Genomic DNA, 15,401 nt, shown 5'->3' with positions numbered 1-15,401 from the left:
TGCGAGATGCAATCTTGGGATAAGGAGAGGTGCATCGAAGGAAAGCTTATGGATAAGCTAAAGGAATACGACGCTGGTTTAAAGGATTAGGCATTATACTATAATATTGGCAGTGTCTGAAAAAAGTTTAAAAAGAATGTTGAGGAGTTAAAAGCCATACAAGTAAGGAACGGAAAGGAAATGTACAACGGTGCTGCTGATGTGATCCAAGCCGAAATTAATGAGTTGTTACTGCGAGAGGAGTTGATGTGGAAACAACGTTGTAGAGCGGATTGGTTACAAAGTGGTGATAGGAATACCAAAATTTTCCATCAAAAAGCTTCAAACGGGAGGAAAAACAGTATGATCCTTCGCATTAATGATGAGTTAGAAGTTTGGCAGGTTGGGGAGGGGGTGAAACGGATGGCTGTCAGCTACATTCAGAATTTGTTTCTTTCGTCAGGTTCCTCCAACCAGGAAGAGGTTTTCTCATGTATAAATTTGGATATCACTGAGGAGCAGGCAGCATGTATTGGAAGGTCGTTTTGTACTAAAGAGATTATTCAAGCCCTTAAGCATATGGGTCCGTCGAAGGCCCCTGGCCTGGATAGAATGACAGCTTTGTTCTACTGTTCTTATTGAAATGTAACGTGTGTGAATTTTTTTTATGGAAGGGATTATGTCGGAGGACATGAATCACACCAATATTGTTTTAATCCCTAGGTGGCTAAGCCGTCGTCTATGAAAGATTTTCGCCAAATTAGTTTGTGTAATGTTGTTTACAACCTAATTTCGAAGACCCTTGCTAATAGACTTAAGTAGGTCCTATCTACTGTTATCCACGAGTCGCAGAGTGCCTTTGTCCATTGCCGACTTATTACAGATAATGCATTGGTGGCTTTTGAAATGTTTCACTCGATGGCTAAAAGATCGAAGAGCAATCGGGGGTCTGTGGCGATTAAACTCAATATGAGCAAAGCGTACTATAGAGTGGAGTGATCTTTTGTGGAGGGTGTTATGAGGAAAATGAGATTTCCTGATCACTTTATTCGGTTAATCATGGCTTGTGTCAGATCGGTTTCGTTTTTTGTTATGGTGAATGGACAACCTTATGGTCTAATACATCCCTAGCGTGGCTTACAACAGGGTGATCCACTATCATCGTACCTCTTCTTGTTATGTACATAAGGTTTTTCGGCGTTGCTAAGAAAGGGTGAGGAAGATGGTTTATTGACAGGTGGTAAGGTGTGCAGAGGGGGTTCGACGATCCAACCATCTCTTTTTTGCGGATGATATCATCCTATTCGCAAAGACTAATGTTCGAGAATATCGATATATAAAAGAGGTTATCAGGAAGTAGAAAGTGCTTCGGGGCAAATAGTTAATTTCGATAAGTAGGAGATGATGTTTAGTTCAGGTACCGATCGACATATTTGTATTGGTAAAATTATGGAAGTGGGGGAAGTGGGGCACTTTAAAAAGTATCTCGGTATGCCCATGATGTCCGGTAGATCAAGAAATCCAATATTCGCATATCAAGGACATACTTCATAGAAGGTTAGACGGTTGGAAGGAGAACTATTTATCTAAGGCCGGTTGTGAGGTGTTGATCAAGTCGATTGTTCAGTCCATCTCTACTTATATTATGAGCTTTTTCTCCTTGCCTATTTTGTTTTGCAATGATATACAAAGATCTACTGCGAGGTTTTACTGGAGTGGTGCGGAGGACAAACAAAAATTATGTGGGTTAGCTGGGAAAAGATTTGTAAATCTAATAAGCAAGGTGGTTTAGGGTTTAGAAACATGCGAGCTTTTAATTTAGCCATGCTTGCCAAACAAATGTGGTGGCTAGTTCAGTATCCGGAGTCATTGTGTGGCAAAGTGTTCGGAGCTAAGTACTATTCAGGGACGGATGTTCTGAATGCCCAAGTTGGCCGCAAACCAAGCTATGTATGGCAGAGATTTGTTGAGGCAAGGAAAGTGTTAGTAGAGGGACTTGCGTGGCGTATCAGTAATGGGCAATCTGTTGTTTCCATGCATGATAACTGGATAACCACAACCAGTTATATGAAACTGATAGGTGCTAATATTCTAAAGGATGACAGTCGGGTGAGTACGTTCATAGATGAAGTCAATAGCAAATGAGATGTTGATAGGATCAAGCAAGTGTTCTCTAAAGATGATGCGACCAATATTCTGCAGATTCCTATGAGTAATCGCTTACCTCTAGATAAGTTGTTCTGGCCTCATAACAGGTTGGGTTTGTTCACGGTTAAATCCGCTCATTATATTGCGGGTTATATGCATAGAAAAGATGAAGCGGGTCCATCAACTGGGAATAATAATGCACGGCTTTGGAATAATATTTGGAAAGCCTCTCCGAAGGTCAAACATATCCTTTGGCGTCTTCGCCACAATACGCTTCCCTATAATGAAAACTTGGTGAAGAACAAGATACAAGTGTCCGGTATATGTCCCAGATGCCACGCTGAAGAGGAAACAACCATACATTGTCTAAAAGAGTGTAACACGGTTAGGGGTTTGTGGCTTTTGTCACCTTTGAGTTTGAGAATAGACAGGTTTCAGTGTGGTTCTATGTTAGAGTGGCTCACGCTCATGTGCAGTTCGTTGAAATGGGAGGAGCTGAAGTTATTTATTATGAATCTTTGGATAATATGGACTTATCGCGACAATATTGTATTTGAGAACTATCAGATGCCTACCATGATGTTATTCAATTGCATTCATTCGATTCTTTCAACAGGTAACTGTGTTAAGCGAAGGGATAAAACGATCAATGGTAGTGTTCAGTATTGGACTCCACCTCGTTCTTCCTGTATGAAGATTAATTCGGATGCAGTGGTGGAAGTGGAGAAAAATCTATCAGTATTGAGTGTAGTGTGCAGGAATTCGGTAGGGGATGTAATTCGGTGTGGAGTTACAGTTCTTCATGGCTGCGTTAATACTGAGATTGCTGAGGTTAAAGCAGTTAACTTTGCTTGCGTATGACCAGTGATTTGAATGTTGCTAGTATGTTCTGCGAGATGGATGCTTTAAACATGGAAAATATATTTCGAAATCCTTGTGGTGCTGAAAATTACTTGCAAATTCTGGTTGATGATTGTCTAGCCGATTGCGAGGGCCGAAAAGTAAGTTTTCCGGTTGCGAATCATTCTTGTAACCAAGTGGCTCATGCGTTTGCCAAATGGGGCATCTTCTTTGGTAGGAATTGCGTTTTTGACGAAAATGTTCCTTTTCCGGTCAACGAACTTGTAACAACTTATCATCATTAATAAAGTGCAATCTTAATTCTAAAAAAAAAAAAAAGAATAAGTGGAGATAAGGGTGGTGATAATGGGTTAATGTTCTTTTCACAATGAGATTCAATTATTGTGATGTGAAGTCTTGGGGGGGAGTTGTGTTTTGTTCGGAGTGTGATATGTTGCGTTATGATGCGTTCTTTTGGTGAAGAAGGATGTAATATTGGTCAAATAACGACGGATGGTCAGGGTTAGTTTTTGCTAGTTATATTATTAAGTGAACTTTTTGCAATTAATTTTAATTTTTCTCCAACCACCAATTAGAGTTGGCCACGCGCCAGAACCTGTCAAACCCGGAACCAGCCCAAAAGTGTAAAAAAGTCAAGAGAGAATTAGAGAATTACCTAAATAAAAAAAGTATTAGCAATTACCTAACATAAAGTTTGTACTTGACTTACATACCTATCCGTGTCAGCCATTTATTTTTATACCCTATCTTATTTGTTTTTATACCTAAAAATTACTCCAGCTGTTTTTATCATAACAAACTTCTTCTTTTTCCTCAAAATTTTCATCTCATCTTTTCTTTTTCAGATCTCAAATTTTTTCAAATTTCACTATTTCTTCTTCAATATTCTGTCAGATATTTTTGAATTAATGCTTCATTATTCAAATTCATACATTACGATCAATAAAAATTGTTGATTCAGTGAAAAAAAGGATATAGAATTGTTCAATCGAATTATTTTACAGTTTTAGTATGTTTAATTAGGTTTCAAAGATTTTCGAGATGTTTAAATAGTTTAAAATGTAATAAAAATTATATAACAGTTGCAAACTGTTTCATTCGCTTAAATTCAATTACGGTTTCAAATACAGTTTCAATTACGGTTTCAAACCGTTTACAAAGGTTTCAAACAGTCTAAAACAGTTTCTAAAAAACGTTTTTAAAGAGTCTAAAAATAACAGTTTCAAACAGTTTCAAAAAACAGTTTCGAACAGTATAAAATAGTTTCAAACCGCTTACAAAGGTCTCAAACTGTCTAAAACAGATTCTAAAAAATACTTTCCAATAGTTTATAAAATAACAGTTTCAAATAGTATCAAATAGTTTCAAACCGTTTACATAAAAAAATAACAGTTTCAAACCGTTTACAAAGGTTTCAAACAGTATAAAACAATTGCAAACCGTTTCCAAAGATATCAAGCAGTCTAAAACAGTTTCTAAAAAATACTTTCAAACAGTTTAAAAAATAACAGTTTCAAACAGTATAAAACAGTTTCAAACAGTTTACAAAGGTTTCGAACAGTATAAAACAGTTTCGAGAAAACAGTTTCAAACGATTTTTAAAATTAATTTAAAACATTTGAAAACCAGATCAAAATATCATTAATGAAGAACATTACGATTTTTTCAAAAAAAGTTGTAAAAAATTCAAAAAAACGATGCTACAATAATTTAAAACAACATAGAAAGAAAAAAGTAGAAGAAGAAGAAGAAGAAGAAGAAAAAGAAGAGAAGAAGAAGAAGAACTTTCTCATCTATCACCATCATATTATCTCTTAAACTCTTCTTTTATTCAAATTTCTTTGTCTTAGAATTCATTTGTATAATGTGGAAAATAGAAGAAGCAGATTCGAAAAAAACGAAGAAGAAAAAAGTTGCAGAGGAAAGAAGAAGAAGAAGAAGAAGAAGAAGAGAGAAGAAGAAGAAGAAGAGAGAGAAAAAGAAGAGAGAGAGAAAAAAAATGAGAAGGAAGAAAGAGAAAAAGGAGAGAGAAAAGAAAAAAATGAAAAAAAGGAGAAAGAGGAAAGAGAAAAAGGAGAGAAAAAAAAAAGGAAAAATGAGATATGCATGTGTTTAAAAGTAGGGGAGTAAAAATACAAATAAGTTATTTTGCTAATTGAGGTACAACTAAAAACAATAGAAAAATAGAGTAAAAAAATAAATTTTTGAAATTGAGGTATTTAGAACAAATAAGTTAAAAAAAGGAATGTTTTGTGCAAATTCCTCAAAAGTCAATTACGAACCGAGTCCAATTTTTTTGAAATCTGAAGTGCTTATTTCGACTCTGCATTAGCAGGTCCGATTCCAAACTATAAATTTTAAAAGTTTTTTAAAAATACAAATATAATTATGGCTTTTACATAAATATCTCTTTTAGTGAGGTGATTATCTTTTATACAATTCTACGCTTTCTTTTATATAAATACAATTCTATTTCTACGCTCCTCTAAACTCTACTTGTGTCTAAATTGAAATTTGATTTCTTCAAATTTTAACTATTTCTTCAATTAATTGAACTAAAATTGATTTCTCTACCAACTACAGTTGATAATATCGGACTTCCAATAAATTATCTCCATAATCATAAAGGTAATTGTCTAATTTTTAATTCAAATCCATCCATCTTTGTTGCTTTGGATTTCTATTCAAAATTCATTCATCTTTGTTGCTTTGGATTGCTAATCCAAATTCAAATTTCCATTGTCTTTCCGGCAACAGATTTTTAAAGTTTCTCTATTGACATCGATCTTCAGGTGTTGAGAATTTAAAATTGATCATAATTTCAGTGTCAAACCTATTAATCGGTTGATCTCTACAAGTGGTTGTGAGTTTACACTATAACGAGAAAAGTTACTAAAGATATGAGCTACTTGATGCTGTAAGAGCAATAGGTTGTTGATTATTCACAAATTTTAATATTATAAAAAATTATAAAAATAAAACATATATTCTTCTAATTATAATTAATCCTTACTTTCTCACGTATAATAAGTGAACTTTAATCTTTAAGACAAAAATAGTTAAGCAAATTTGTGCGGACAATGCTTGTTATATTTTTGTTATATTTATTGAAAAGTATATAATTATCTTTTATTCTTTTAATAATTCTTAAACATGCTACTTTGTAACCAAATTGTGACTTCTGAATAAATATTATATAGTTATTTACCTTATGTAATTTTAATTTTATTCAGGTGTAAAGATGCCCAACGATCATTTGATCAATCATATGAATTTATACTGTTAGATGGTAATAAAAACCAACAAAATGAAAAAAAAAATATCATATAAAGAGCAACCAACAAAATGGAAAAAAATTAATACATATATATCTTTCTTTTCATTTTTTTTTAAAATTACATCTTATAAATTATTACTTTTAAAATATATTATAAATTTTATTTTTTTTATTTGTCTAATGTTATCTATATCATTGGTATGATAAAAAATATTAACTGAATAATATAGATAATAATTTTTAATAAATTAAGAGATAAAAGAGACTAAATATTAATCATATTTGTCTTAAATGACAAATGTATGTAATTTGTGATATTAAAAACTCTAATAATTAAAAGTAACACTATAATTTTTCTTTAAACAAAGCATTAAACAACAAGTGTTTTATAATAATAAGACAAATGTCAAAAATTGAATGACAATTATAACAAGTGTTAATCTTAAAAGACTAATGTATAAAAATAGATAAGAAATGTCATAACAAGATTAAAACAGAAATTGTTAGCTTCAAAAAATAGAATAATTGCCAAAAGTGTAATGAAAATCAACCATCCACCATCTTAGATATATGTTTGTTAGAATATTTACTTTGTATTTTTTCTTAATGTTCCATGTTTTTGCACTATGCTTTCAATGTGAAATTATACTCTATAGACAAAAAGGTGGTTTGTGAGTGGTGGTTGAATCACATATCATGGTTATTGCTTTTGATATTAAAAATCAGTTTGCGTATGATGGAAAAGATTGATTGAGGACTGTACTTTCTTAACTAAACAGTTTGATAATTGTTTTTGTAAATGGATTTGTGAATCAGACATTATGTGTTAGTGTAAAATCTTCATTACATATCAGATCATCTGTTTTAGTTTTCAAACTTTTTCGAATTGCTTACAATACAAAAGAGAAGAAAATTTAAATAAAAAAGTTACAATCCAGTTTGGAAAGGATGCCATATAAATGTGTCAAATTTTGTAGATATATTGCACACATAAATATAATTACCTCAAGGTACAATAAAGGAAAACATTCTAAAACTGAACTCATCACCTTTGAGCCTGACTAATCTGGAGTTGAGCCAGATGAAGAGTAGTGATTATTTTAGCAATTAATACATAATGATTATACAATTTACATAATGCATTCTACATCAGCTACCAAATCTTAGTGGCAAACCAATTGATTGTCCAAAACACTAGTGCTTAATCAGGCTAGAGTTTGTGTAAAATCAATGGAGCCCCATGTTGTGGCCTTAGAGTGATAACAGTAGCAGGAGCATGAGTGTAGGATGGGGAAGTTCAAAGGAGAAGCGCTGCAATACAAGGGACAGAGCCAGTTTTGCTTCTACTAAAGCAAAGTTTTGTCCGATGCATATTCTAGGACCCCATCCGAAAGGCAAATACGAAGCTTGACTCTTTGATGCCTTGGAAATTCCGCAAGAAAACCTTTCTGGTTTGAATTCTGATGCATCGTCACCCCAGAATTCAGGATCCTGATGTACCAGGATAGTTGGTAAGGAAATCTGAACTCCGGCTGGTAATATCAAATTGTCAAGCCTTATCTCTTCATCAACAGCACGATTCAGCATAATTACAGGAGGGTATAGCCTAAGAACCTCATACAAAATCATAGTTACCTGTAACATCCTAAACTGTCAGAATTAATACAAACATTTTTTTAGATAGACATTATTTAGCAAGTTATTAATAGTGAGCTTAAGTTGCACGGACGTTTTAGTTTCCGTGCAACATAGCAGCGAGCATAAGGAAACTACTTACAACTTTAAGGCGATTCAACCCATCAAATTCTGGCTTTTTGCCATCAAAGACTTGCGAAACCTCATGTCTAGCTTGTTCTTGCCAGTAGGTATACTTGCCCAGCAAAATCATAGTCCAAGCAAGCAAAACAGACGTAGTTTCTTGCCCCGCAAAGTAAAAGAGCCTACACTCATCCATCACTTCTTGTATGCTCAGTCCGTCAATTTCTTTCTGATTTGATTCCATAAGTATGCCTAACAAGTCATCATTTTTTACTTCACCCGCTTCCATTTCCCTTTTACGTTTGTCGACCATTCTCTTAAGGGAAGCTTCTACTTCTCCATCGAGTTGTTTCATTCTTTTGTTAGTCTTTGTTGGCATAAACCTGCACATAAATCATACGTACAAATTAATCGTCGGATATGCATACAGTTTTCGACAAAACTAACCTTCTATTTGGTATTGAAGTTGGCATATAATATGTAAATGCTATGCATACCTCCAACCTGGTATTAGTACATGAACTGACTGAATACCCTGCATTACATGACTGACTAGCTCTCTTAGGTGACCGAATAATCTTTTTCCTTCTTCGTAGTTGCTTCCAAATGCTGCTCGAGAAATAACATCGCACGACAAGTCTTGAAGATACGGCCACACATCCAACGCATATGATTCCTTTGTGGAGATCATCATCTCCCATTTTTCAATCATCTCATTACAACTTTGATAAAATAAAGGTGACATAATCTGTAATACAGAAACAGACAATTAACATTTTGGTTGAGTTGAGTCCAATCTATTTGAGTGGTGTGTTGAATTTCAGATAAAGATAGCACCGACACAAGAAACGGGACACTTAGATACGCACACGGCGAGACGGCATTATTTTAACGTTTTCTATGTTAAAATTGAAGTTTCGTGTCCGAAACGCCAAGTGTGAGACACGTTGATTGAGGGTAAAACCTCAAAAAACATAAATAATTGAGTGTTAACCTTTAACTTCTCTTGATGGAATGCTGGGTTGATGATCTTTCTGTGCTTAACCCATTTGTGGCCCTCACGAAATATAAGTCCTGGGGCTAACATCTTACCCTGTGGATTCAACCTTTGCTTCTTAAAATCACTTACCTTTGTAAGAACATCTTTTATATGATGAGGGTTCATGATATTCACTCTGGGAGTTGGTCCAGCCCAATAAAAACAATTCTTACCTGCATAATTTTTACATAAAAATGCATGACCAAAAACTGAGAGTGAGTAGAATTGATGAGACAAGATTACCATAGGTGTGAACAAGTTGAAGGAGAAAGGGAGTGACACGAAGTGCAACATTGTCAGAGAAATGAATAGGCGAAGCAGCAGCTTTGTTGGTCATAGCCACACTCTGTTTCAAGTCTCCATAGAAAAACCTGTATGAATTGCCTTTGAGACCTTGTTTTTTCAGATCATTTTCAAGTTTCTTGGGTCTAAACCAGATCCAGTTGAGTAATTTGCATGCCCAGGTTGCTATCACCGCTAAAACAATGGAAACTGCAATACCCACCATTAATATTCTGAAGATTTACTTAGTTTCTGCGGAGAGGAGTACACTTTTTTTTATGAAAAAGAGAATCTTGAGGAGAGTGCTTGTGTTTATGCTAAAGGAGATGAAATGATCATTACAGTTTTGTTTGGTAGCCGTTGCAATCAATGGAGGAGTTGTCTGAACTGTTAAATTCGGATTTTAGTTGAAAAGACACTTCACTCCAAGTCGGACTACCAAATGCTATCAACTTTTTCTGGATTTACCAATGTTGTCAAACCCGACCCGACCATCGAACCGGTGAGGACAGAGGTTCAACTGGGGTTAAACTGTGGTTGAACCGGTATTTTAATATAATAATATACTTAATAGTTATTGATATAATTTTTTAGGAAAAAATATTTTATATAATAAAATTATATATTTATAAATTATAACATATTATTAGAATAATAATTTAAAGAATATGAATATATTTTGGTGAAAGAGTTATATATATGTATATGATATAAATAGAGATTTTATATAAACAAAAGAATTTGGCATAATGATTAGTAGTGCACACAAGGGACAACAGTGGGCAGAGTTGGACTCCCACAATTCCTCTCATTTTTAATGAGGATTTGTACACTTTTTGACCAAACCGGTGGCGGGTTAACCGGATTAATTGTTCCAAATTATCTGTTACCCGACTAGTTTGATAAGAAAAAAAGGGGTTTCTAATATTGCGGTTATTTGGTGCAGCCCGAATCGACGATGTGACCGGTTTCCGATTTTTCGGTCGAACTGGCTGGTCCGGTTCGGATTTGACAACCATTGAATTTACACGTACCATTCTCTTATATTTTGGGATTATTTGCAAAATACATGTTTATCCTAAAATATTTACAGCAGAATTGGCAATCTTTGAGTAATTTTTGTCGCTAGACTATTCAGTAACTTATTGGGCTTCTTACATATATACCTCATTTGTAAGAGTTAATTAGACAATATACTACAATATATCATTTTAATTTCAAAGATACTGGCCTAGGTTTCACTTTTGACAAATACGTTTTGATTTTTTTTTATTAGATTTCTACCTTTTTGGTTTTTCACAAATATTTCTTACTCCAATAAATTCCTTTAAAGCAGCAAAACCTAATTTCATTCAAGAAACCTAATTAACTCGCCGCCTCTTCTCTTCTTCTCATCCCGGCGCCGCCTCTTTTCGTCTTCTCTTCCCGTCCTCTTCTCTGAGCTTGAATCTCACTCACTCACGCCGTCGTCATCTTCACTATTGCTGCTATTGAGATTTTCGATCTTTCTTTTCTGTCGCTGTCAAATGCCGTAGCCGCTCTCCGTCTCGTTTTTGCTTCCGCTCCATTCCACCGCTCTGCCGCTTCTGCTGCGTTGCGCCGTTCGAAGATGCCGCTCCCTTTTTTTGCTAGTTGCGGCTGCTCTCTTTTATAACAGGCTTTGTTTTGTTCTTTGATGTGGCTGAATTCTTGAGTTTTGTTGGGTTTATTGTGGAGGTTGGTGGTGGATTGTCGTGGATGTATATATATAATCAATGTTTAGCCTGCACTATAGGTGTTTGAAGAAATGCTTATGAGAATTATAATATTTTTTGGGTGTTGGGTATCTAATGGTTAACATTGGGTAAACCGTTTGGTAACTTTGTAATAAATTTTATTTTGAGTATATTATTAATAACATCGTTAGTTAACTGGTTGTCGTCGCCGGAGGTGGCAGACCTGTTGTGATGAAATTTATTTTGTTGCTATTTAACCAATCGTTAGTTAACTGGTTTTTCTTTTGTGAATGACGGTGGTGATGTGGTGGTGGTTCGATTTTTGGTGTTGCACTTCATGCACTCTAAGTGTTTGAAGAAATGCTTATGAGAATTGTAATGTTTTTGGGTGTTGGGTAACCAATGGTTAACATTAGGTAAACCGTTGGATAACTTGTAATAAATGTATATATTATTAATAAAAGCGTCAGTTAACTGTTGTTGAATATTTTTTGTTGCTATTTAATCAATAGTGTACTAAAAAATACACCAATAACCTTATTTTTAGTACATTGAAGATATTTTTTATATTTAAAATTTTAAAATGAGAGTTTAATTTAAATAAGGTATGTGCAATATGAGAAAAAATTTATGTTGATTTATATAATAATTAAATTTGGATATATAATTCCTAATTTTAATAGTATTTTCACCTAATTTAAATTGCTTATCAGATTTTATTATATAATATTTTTCTATACAATTTAATGATTTTTTTTATCAAATCCAAGCAATACATTAATGGCACGTTGCCTTTTACTATTATACAAAGTGACGAAGTGTAGTTAATCCATAAACTTAGGTTATTAGACTATGTATTTTTTTTTTAATGTGAGGTATGACTCAGGCCCAACTTGGCCCTACCTTACATCCGTCTCTGATATCAGAGAACTAACGTCTAATAAGAAACTGAACAAAAAATAAAGGGTTAATTTTTAAGAAAATCACGAACTTTACACGAAGTTTTATTTTAATCATGACCTTTAAAAGTTTACATTTAAAAGCACGAACTTTCATTTTATTTCAAATCTATCACCGAAGTAAAATTCGGTGTATTTTATCTACTAAAAATTCCTAATCCTACATACTCTAACTGAAAGATAATAAGATTTGATGTTGATTAATAAGTTGGGTCTTTCATTAATGGTTTAGTGAAGAATTTCGTCAATAAAAATACATTGAAATGATGAATTTGAAACAATATGAAAGTTCGTACCTTTAAATGGCAACTTTTAAAGGTCATGATTAAAATGAAATTTCGTGAAAAGTTTGTGATTTTTTAGAAATTAACCCAAAAATAAACGGCAATTAAAAGGAGAGTTATTTTGGTAAATAAAAAAAAACAGGTAAGCCTAGTTAGAAAACAAATTCATAAAAGAAAAGTCGAAAACCATTAGGTAAAGTTGTAAATAAGTTAGCGAATAGGGTATTGTAGGAAATTACCACTTATATTTTCTCTCTTTTTGCGCCATATTAATAATAATTCAGATTGGGAGGGGGTCATGTTCACGATCTACACCGTTTATTATAAAATGAACGGTGTAGATCAATTTGATTAAAATTGTACTTTTTTTATCTACACCGTTTATTTTACAATGAATGGTGTAAATCGTAAACATTACTCTTGAACTTGACGGAATCCCAATCCAAATAACCCACATTAAAAAATGTCATTTTCTCTCTCTTTGTTTCTCTTTTAGCACGTTGAAGTTAAGGTCATACTAGTGCTTCGTTGTTGTCAGTATGACGAGAAAATGCTCCGGAAAGATGATTGCTACTCCAGTGACAAAAACGACTGAGAAAGTGAAAAAGATTGGCGAATTTAAATAGATTGAGATAACTGAATGTAGGGTTGAAGAGGATTTTCCAATAATTATTAGTGAGCAAATTGAGGAATGCAATAAGTTGTTAGAGAGGGGATCTAATGAAGTTGAAGGTCCATAAGTGATTGCTAAGAAGACTGCCGAGTGTGATGATTATGAGAAGATGGAGGATGTAAAAAAAACCAAAAGAAACAGAGTAACCTGTTTGATAACCGGCTGAGAAGTGAATCGAGTGAGTGAAAGTTTATTCCTCCCTCGATTAGGGATCGTACAAGATTTATTAGTTTCAATTCAAAAGATATTGTCAAGGAGGAACATAGATGGAAAAATGCAGTTGTGGGATGTGTTTATGGTATGTATCCTAAATACGAGAGAATCAATGCATTTGTGAGAAATAGATGGGAAAAATTTGGATTGTTGAATGTAATCGAAATCAATACCTCGATTTTCTTGTTTGAGTTCTAATCAAAGGAGGATTGCAGTAAGGTTTTGGGGTGTGGTCCATATACATTTGACTAGAAGTCTTTACTATTGAAAAAATGGCAACCAAGAATGTCTATGGACCCAAGTGAGATTAGATCGGTGCCGCTGTGGTTGCAACATCCAGGTCTGCCTTGGGATTCTAGTCTCCGGAAATTTTGAGCGAAATTGGAAGTATTTGTGGTAAGCCTCTTTACTAGTGATAAATGTATGATTAACAGATTGAAACTAGGATTTCCTAGAGTCCTGGTGGAGATGGAAGCAACTGGTCCTTTCCTAGTTGTGGTTGAGCTGTGTAACGAAAATGGTATATCCTTTAGACAGATTATAGTATATGAGTGGAAACTATTGATATATGAGAAATGTTGCATAATAAGTCATTCAAAAAATATATGTAGAGTAATTCGGGATACCATAAAAGCTCTAGAAAAGATAGAGAGCCAAGAAGCTTAAGATGTTGAGAATATTAATGACAAAATTGAGCATGTGGAAGATAGAATAAGTAACATTAGTATTGAAGCACATATTGTTATTGAGAAAGTTATCATCAATGAGAAGCCTGTTATCCATAAGAGTCCTAGAACCTCTAACTCTTTTAGTTCTTTAGTGATTGACCAGATGGCATTGATAATCTAAAGGGGAAGGATCATTGATGAAGTTTGAATACGTAAGGGAGGGAGTAAGGCGAGGCTAAACTCTAGGCTTCTAGATGTAGATAGATGATTGAAGTCTGTAATATGAGGGGGATTAACAATCCAATCAAGCAATTTGAAATAATTTCTTTTATCCATAAAAATAGTTTAACTATTGTTGGTATTGCTTAAACTAGGCTCAATTTGAATAAATGGGAAACCGTTTGGAGTAATTTGAAGAATAAAATTAGTGATTTGGAGTTGATTAATAACTACGCTTGCTCGGTTTTGGGTAGAGTTTGGATTCTGTTTGATGGTAATAGAATTAAAGTTAAAGATATTGTTGTTCTTAGCCAGTACCTTCATTGTAGAATTAAGAGTGAAGATATGAATTGTCGGTGTACCTTTGTCTATGGTTCCTACTTGACAGTTGGGAGAGTTGATTTATGGAGTCAGTTGATTGATGTAAGCAAGATGATGATTGATAAATGGATTATCTTATGTGATTTTAACTCTATGACGAGCAATAGGGATAGAGGTGGAGGTAATGAGATGGCTAATAATCACACAAAGCCCCTGACTTTAGGGGTACCTTACGACAAACCCCCTGATTTAAAAAAACGATCAGTAAACCCCCTGATCTTTGTGTCGGCGCTCGCTAAACCCTTTTTGGACAAAAATACCCATGGCGCCGTCTTTCTTGGTCAACTGACTTAAAAAAATCTGACGACGCCGCGTGTCAGTTGACACGTCAGCAAAATATCTTAAAATTTCCAAACACCCAAAATACCCCTAAAATACCCAACCCAACTAACCCCAATCAATAAAATCTAACCCAATAAAATCTAACCAAACTCAACTCAACCCACTGTTCTCCGGCCACCACCATCCGCAGCCACTATGGCCGGCAATTTTTTTCCGGCCACCGAGGCTGTTCTTCGTTGAAGAACAGATCAATCTGTTGTTCAACGAAGAACAGACCTAGATGAAGAACAGACTGATCTGTTCTTCGTTGAATAACAAATTGAAGATGACCGAAAATTTTACGGTCATCTCGGAGAAGATGACCGGAAAATTTTCGGGCGGTGGTTGGGGTGGCAGCGGTGGTTGGATGGTTGGGTTGGTTATTGTGGTTAACCAAATGGTTATTGGATTGATTTGTTTTTTTTCTTTTTCTAAATTAAATTAGGGGTATTTTGGTGTTTGAAATTTTTAAGGTATTTCGCTGACGTGGCGCCGTCATATTTTTTTTTTTTAAGAATGGCAGTTGACTGAAAAAGACGGCCCCAAGGGTATTTTCGTCATATTTGGGGTTTAGGGGGGGTTTAGCGAGCGCCGTCACAAAGATCAGGGGGTTTACTGGTCGTT

The 15,401-nt window shown here is 34.3% G+C and overlaps 1 pseudogene; it reads right to left on the bottom strand.

Moving 5' to 3' along the window:
* Positions 1–7,225: 7,225 nt before the first annotated feature.
* LOC126675032 (cytochrome P450 72A397-like) lies at positions 7,226–9,741 on the bottom strand (annotated as a pseudogene).
* Between the last annotated feature and the right edge of the window lie 5,660 nt (positions 9,742–15,401).

Source organism: Mercurialis annua, linkage group LG3, assembly GCF_937616625.2.
Source record: "Mercurialis annua linkage group LG3, ddMerAnnu1.2, whole genome shotgun sequence".
NCBI classification, from domain to species: domain Eukaryota; kingdom Viridiplantae; phylum Streptophyta; class Magnoliopsida; order Malpighiales; family Euphorbiaceae; genus Mercurialis; species Mercurialis annua.
Note: the sequence above shows the minus strand (reverse complement) of the source record. Positions and strands in the feature narration are given on the sequence as shown.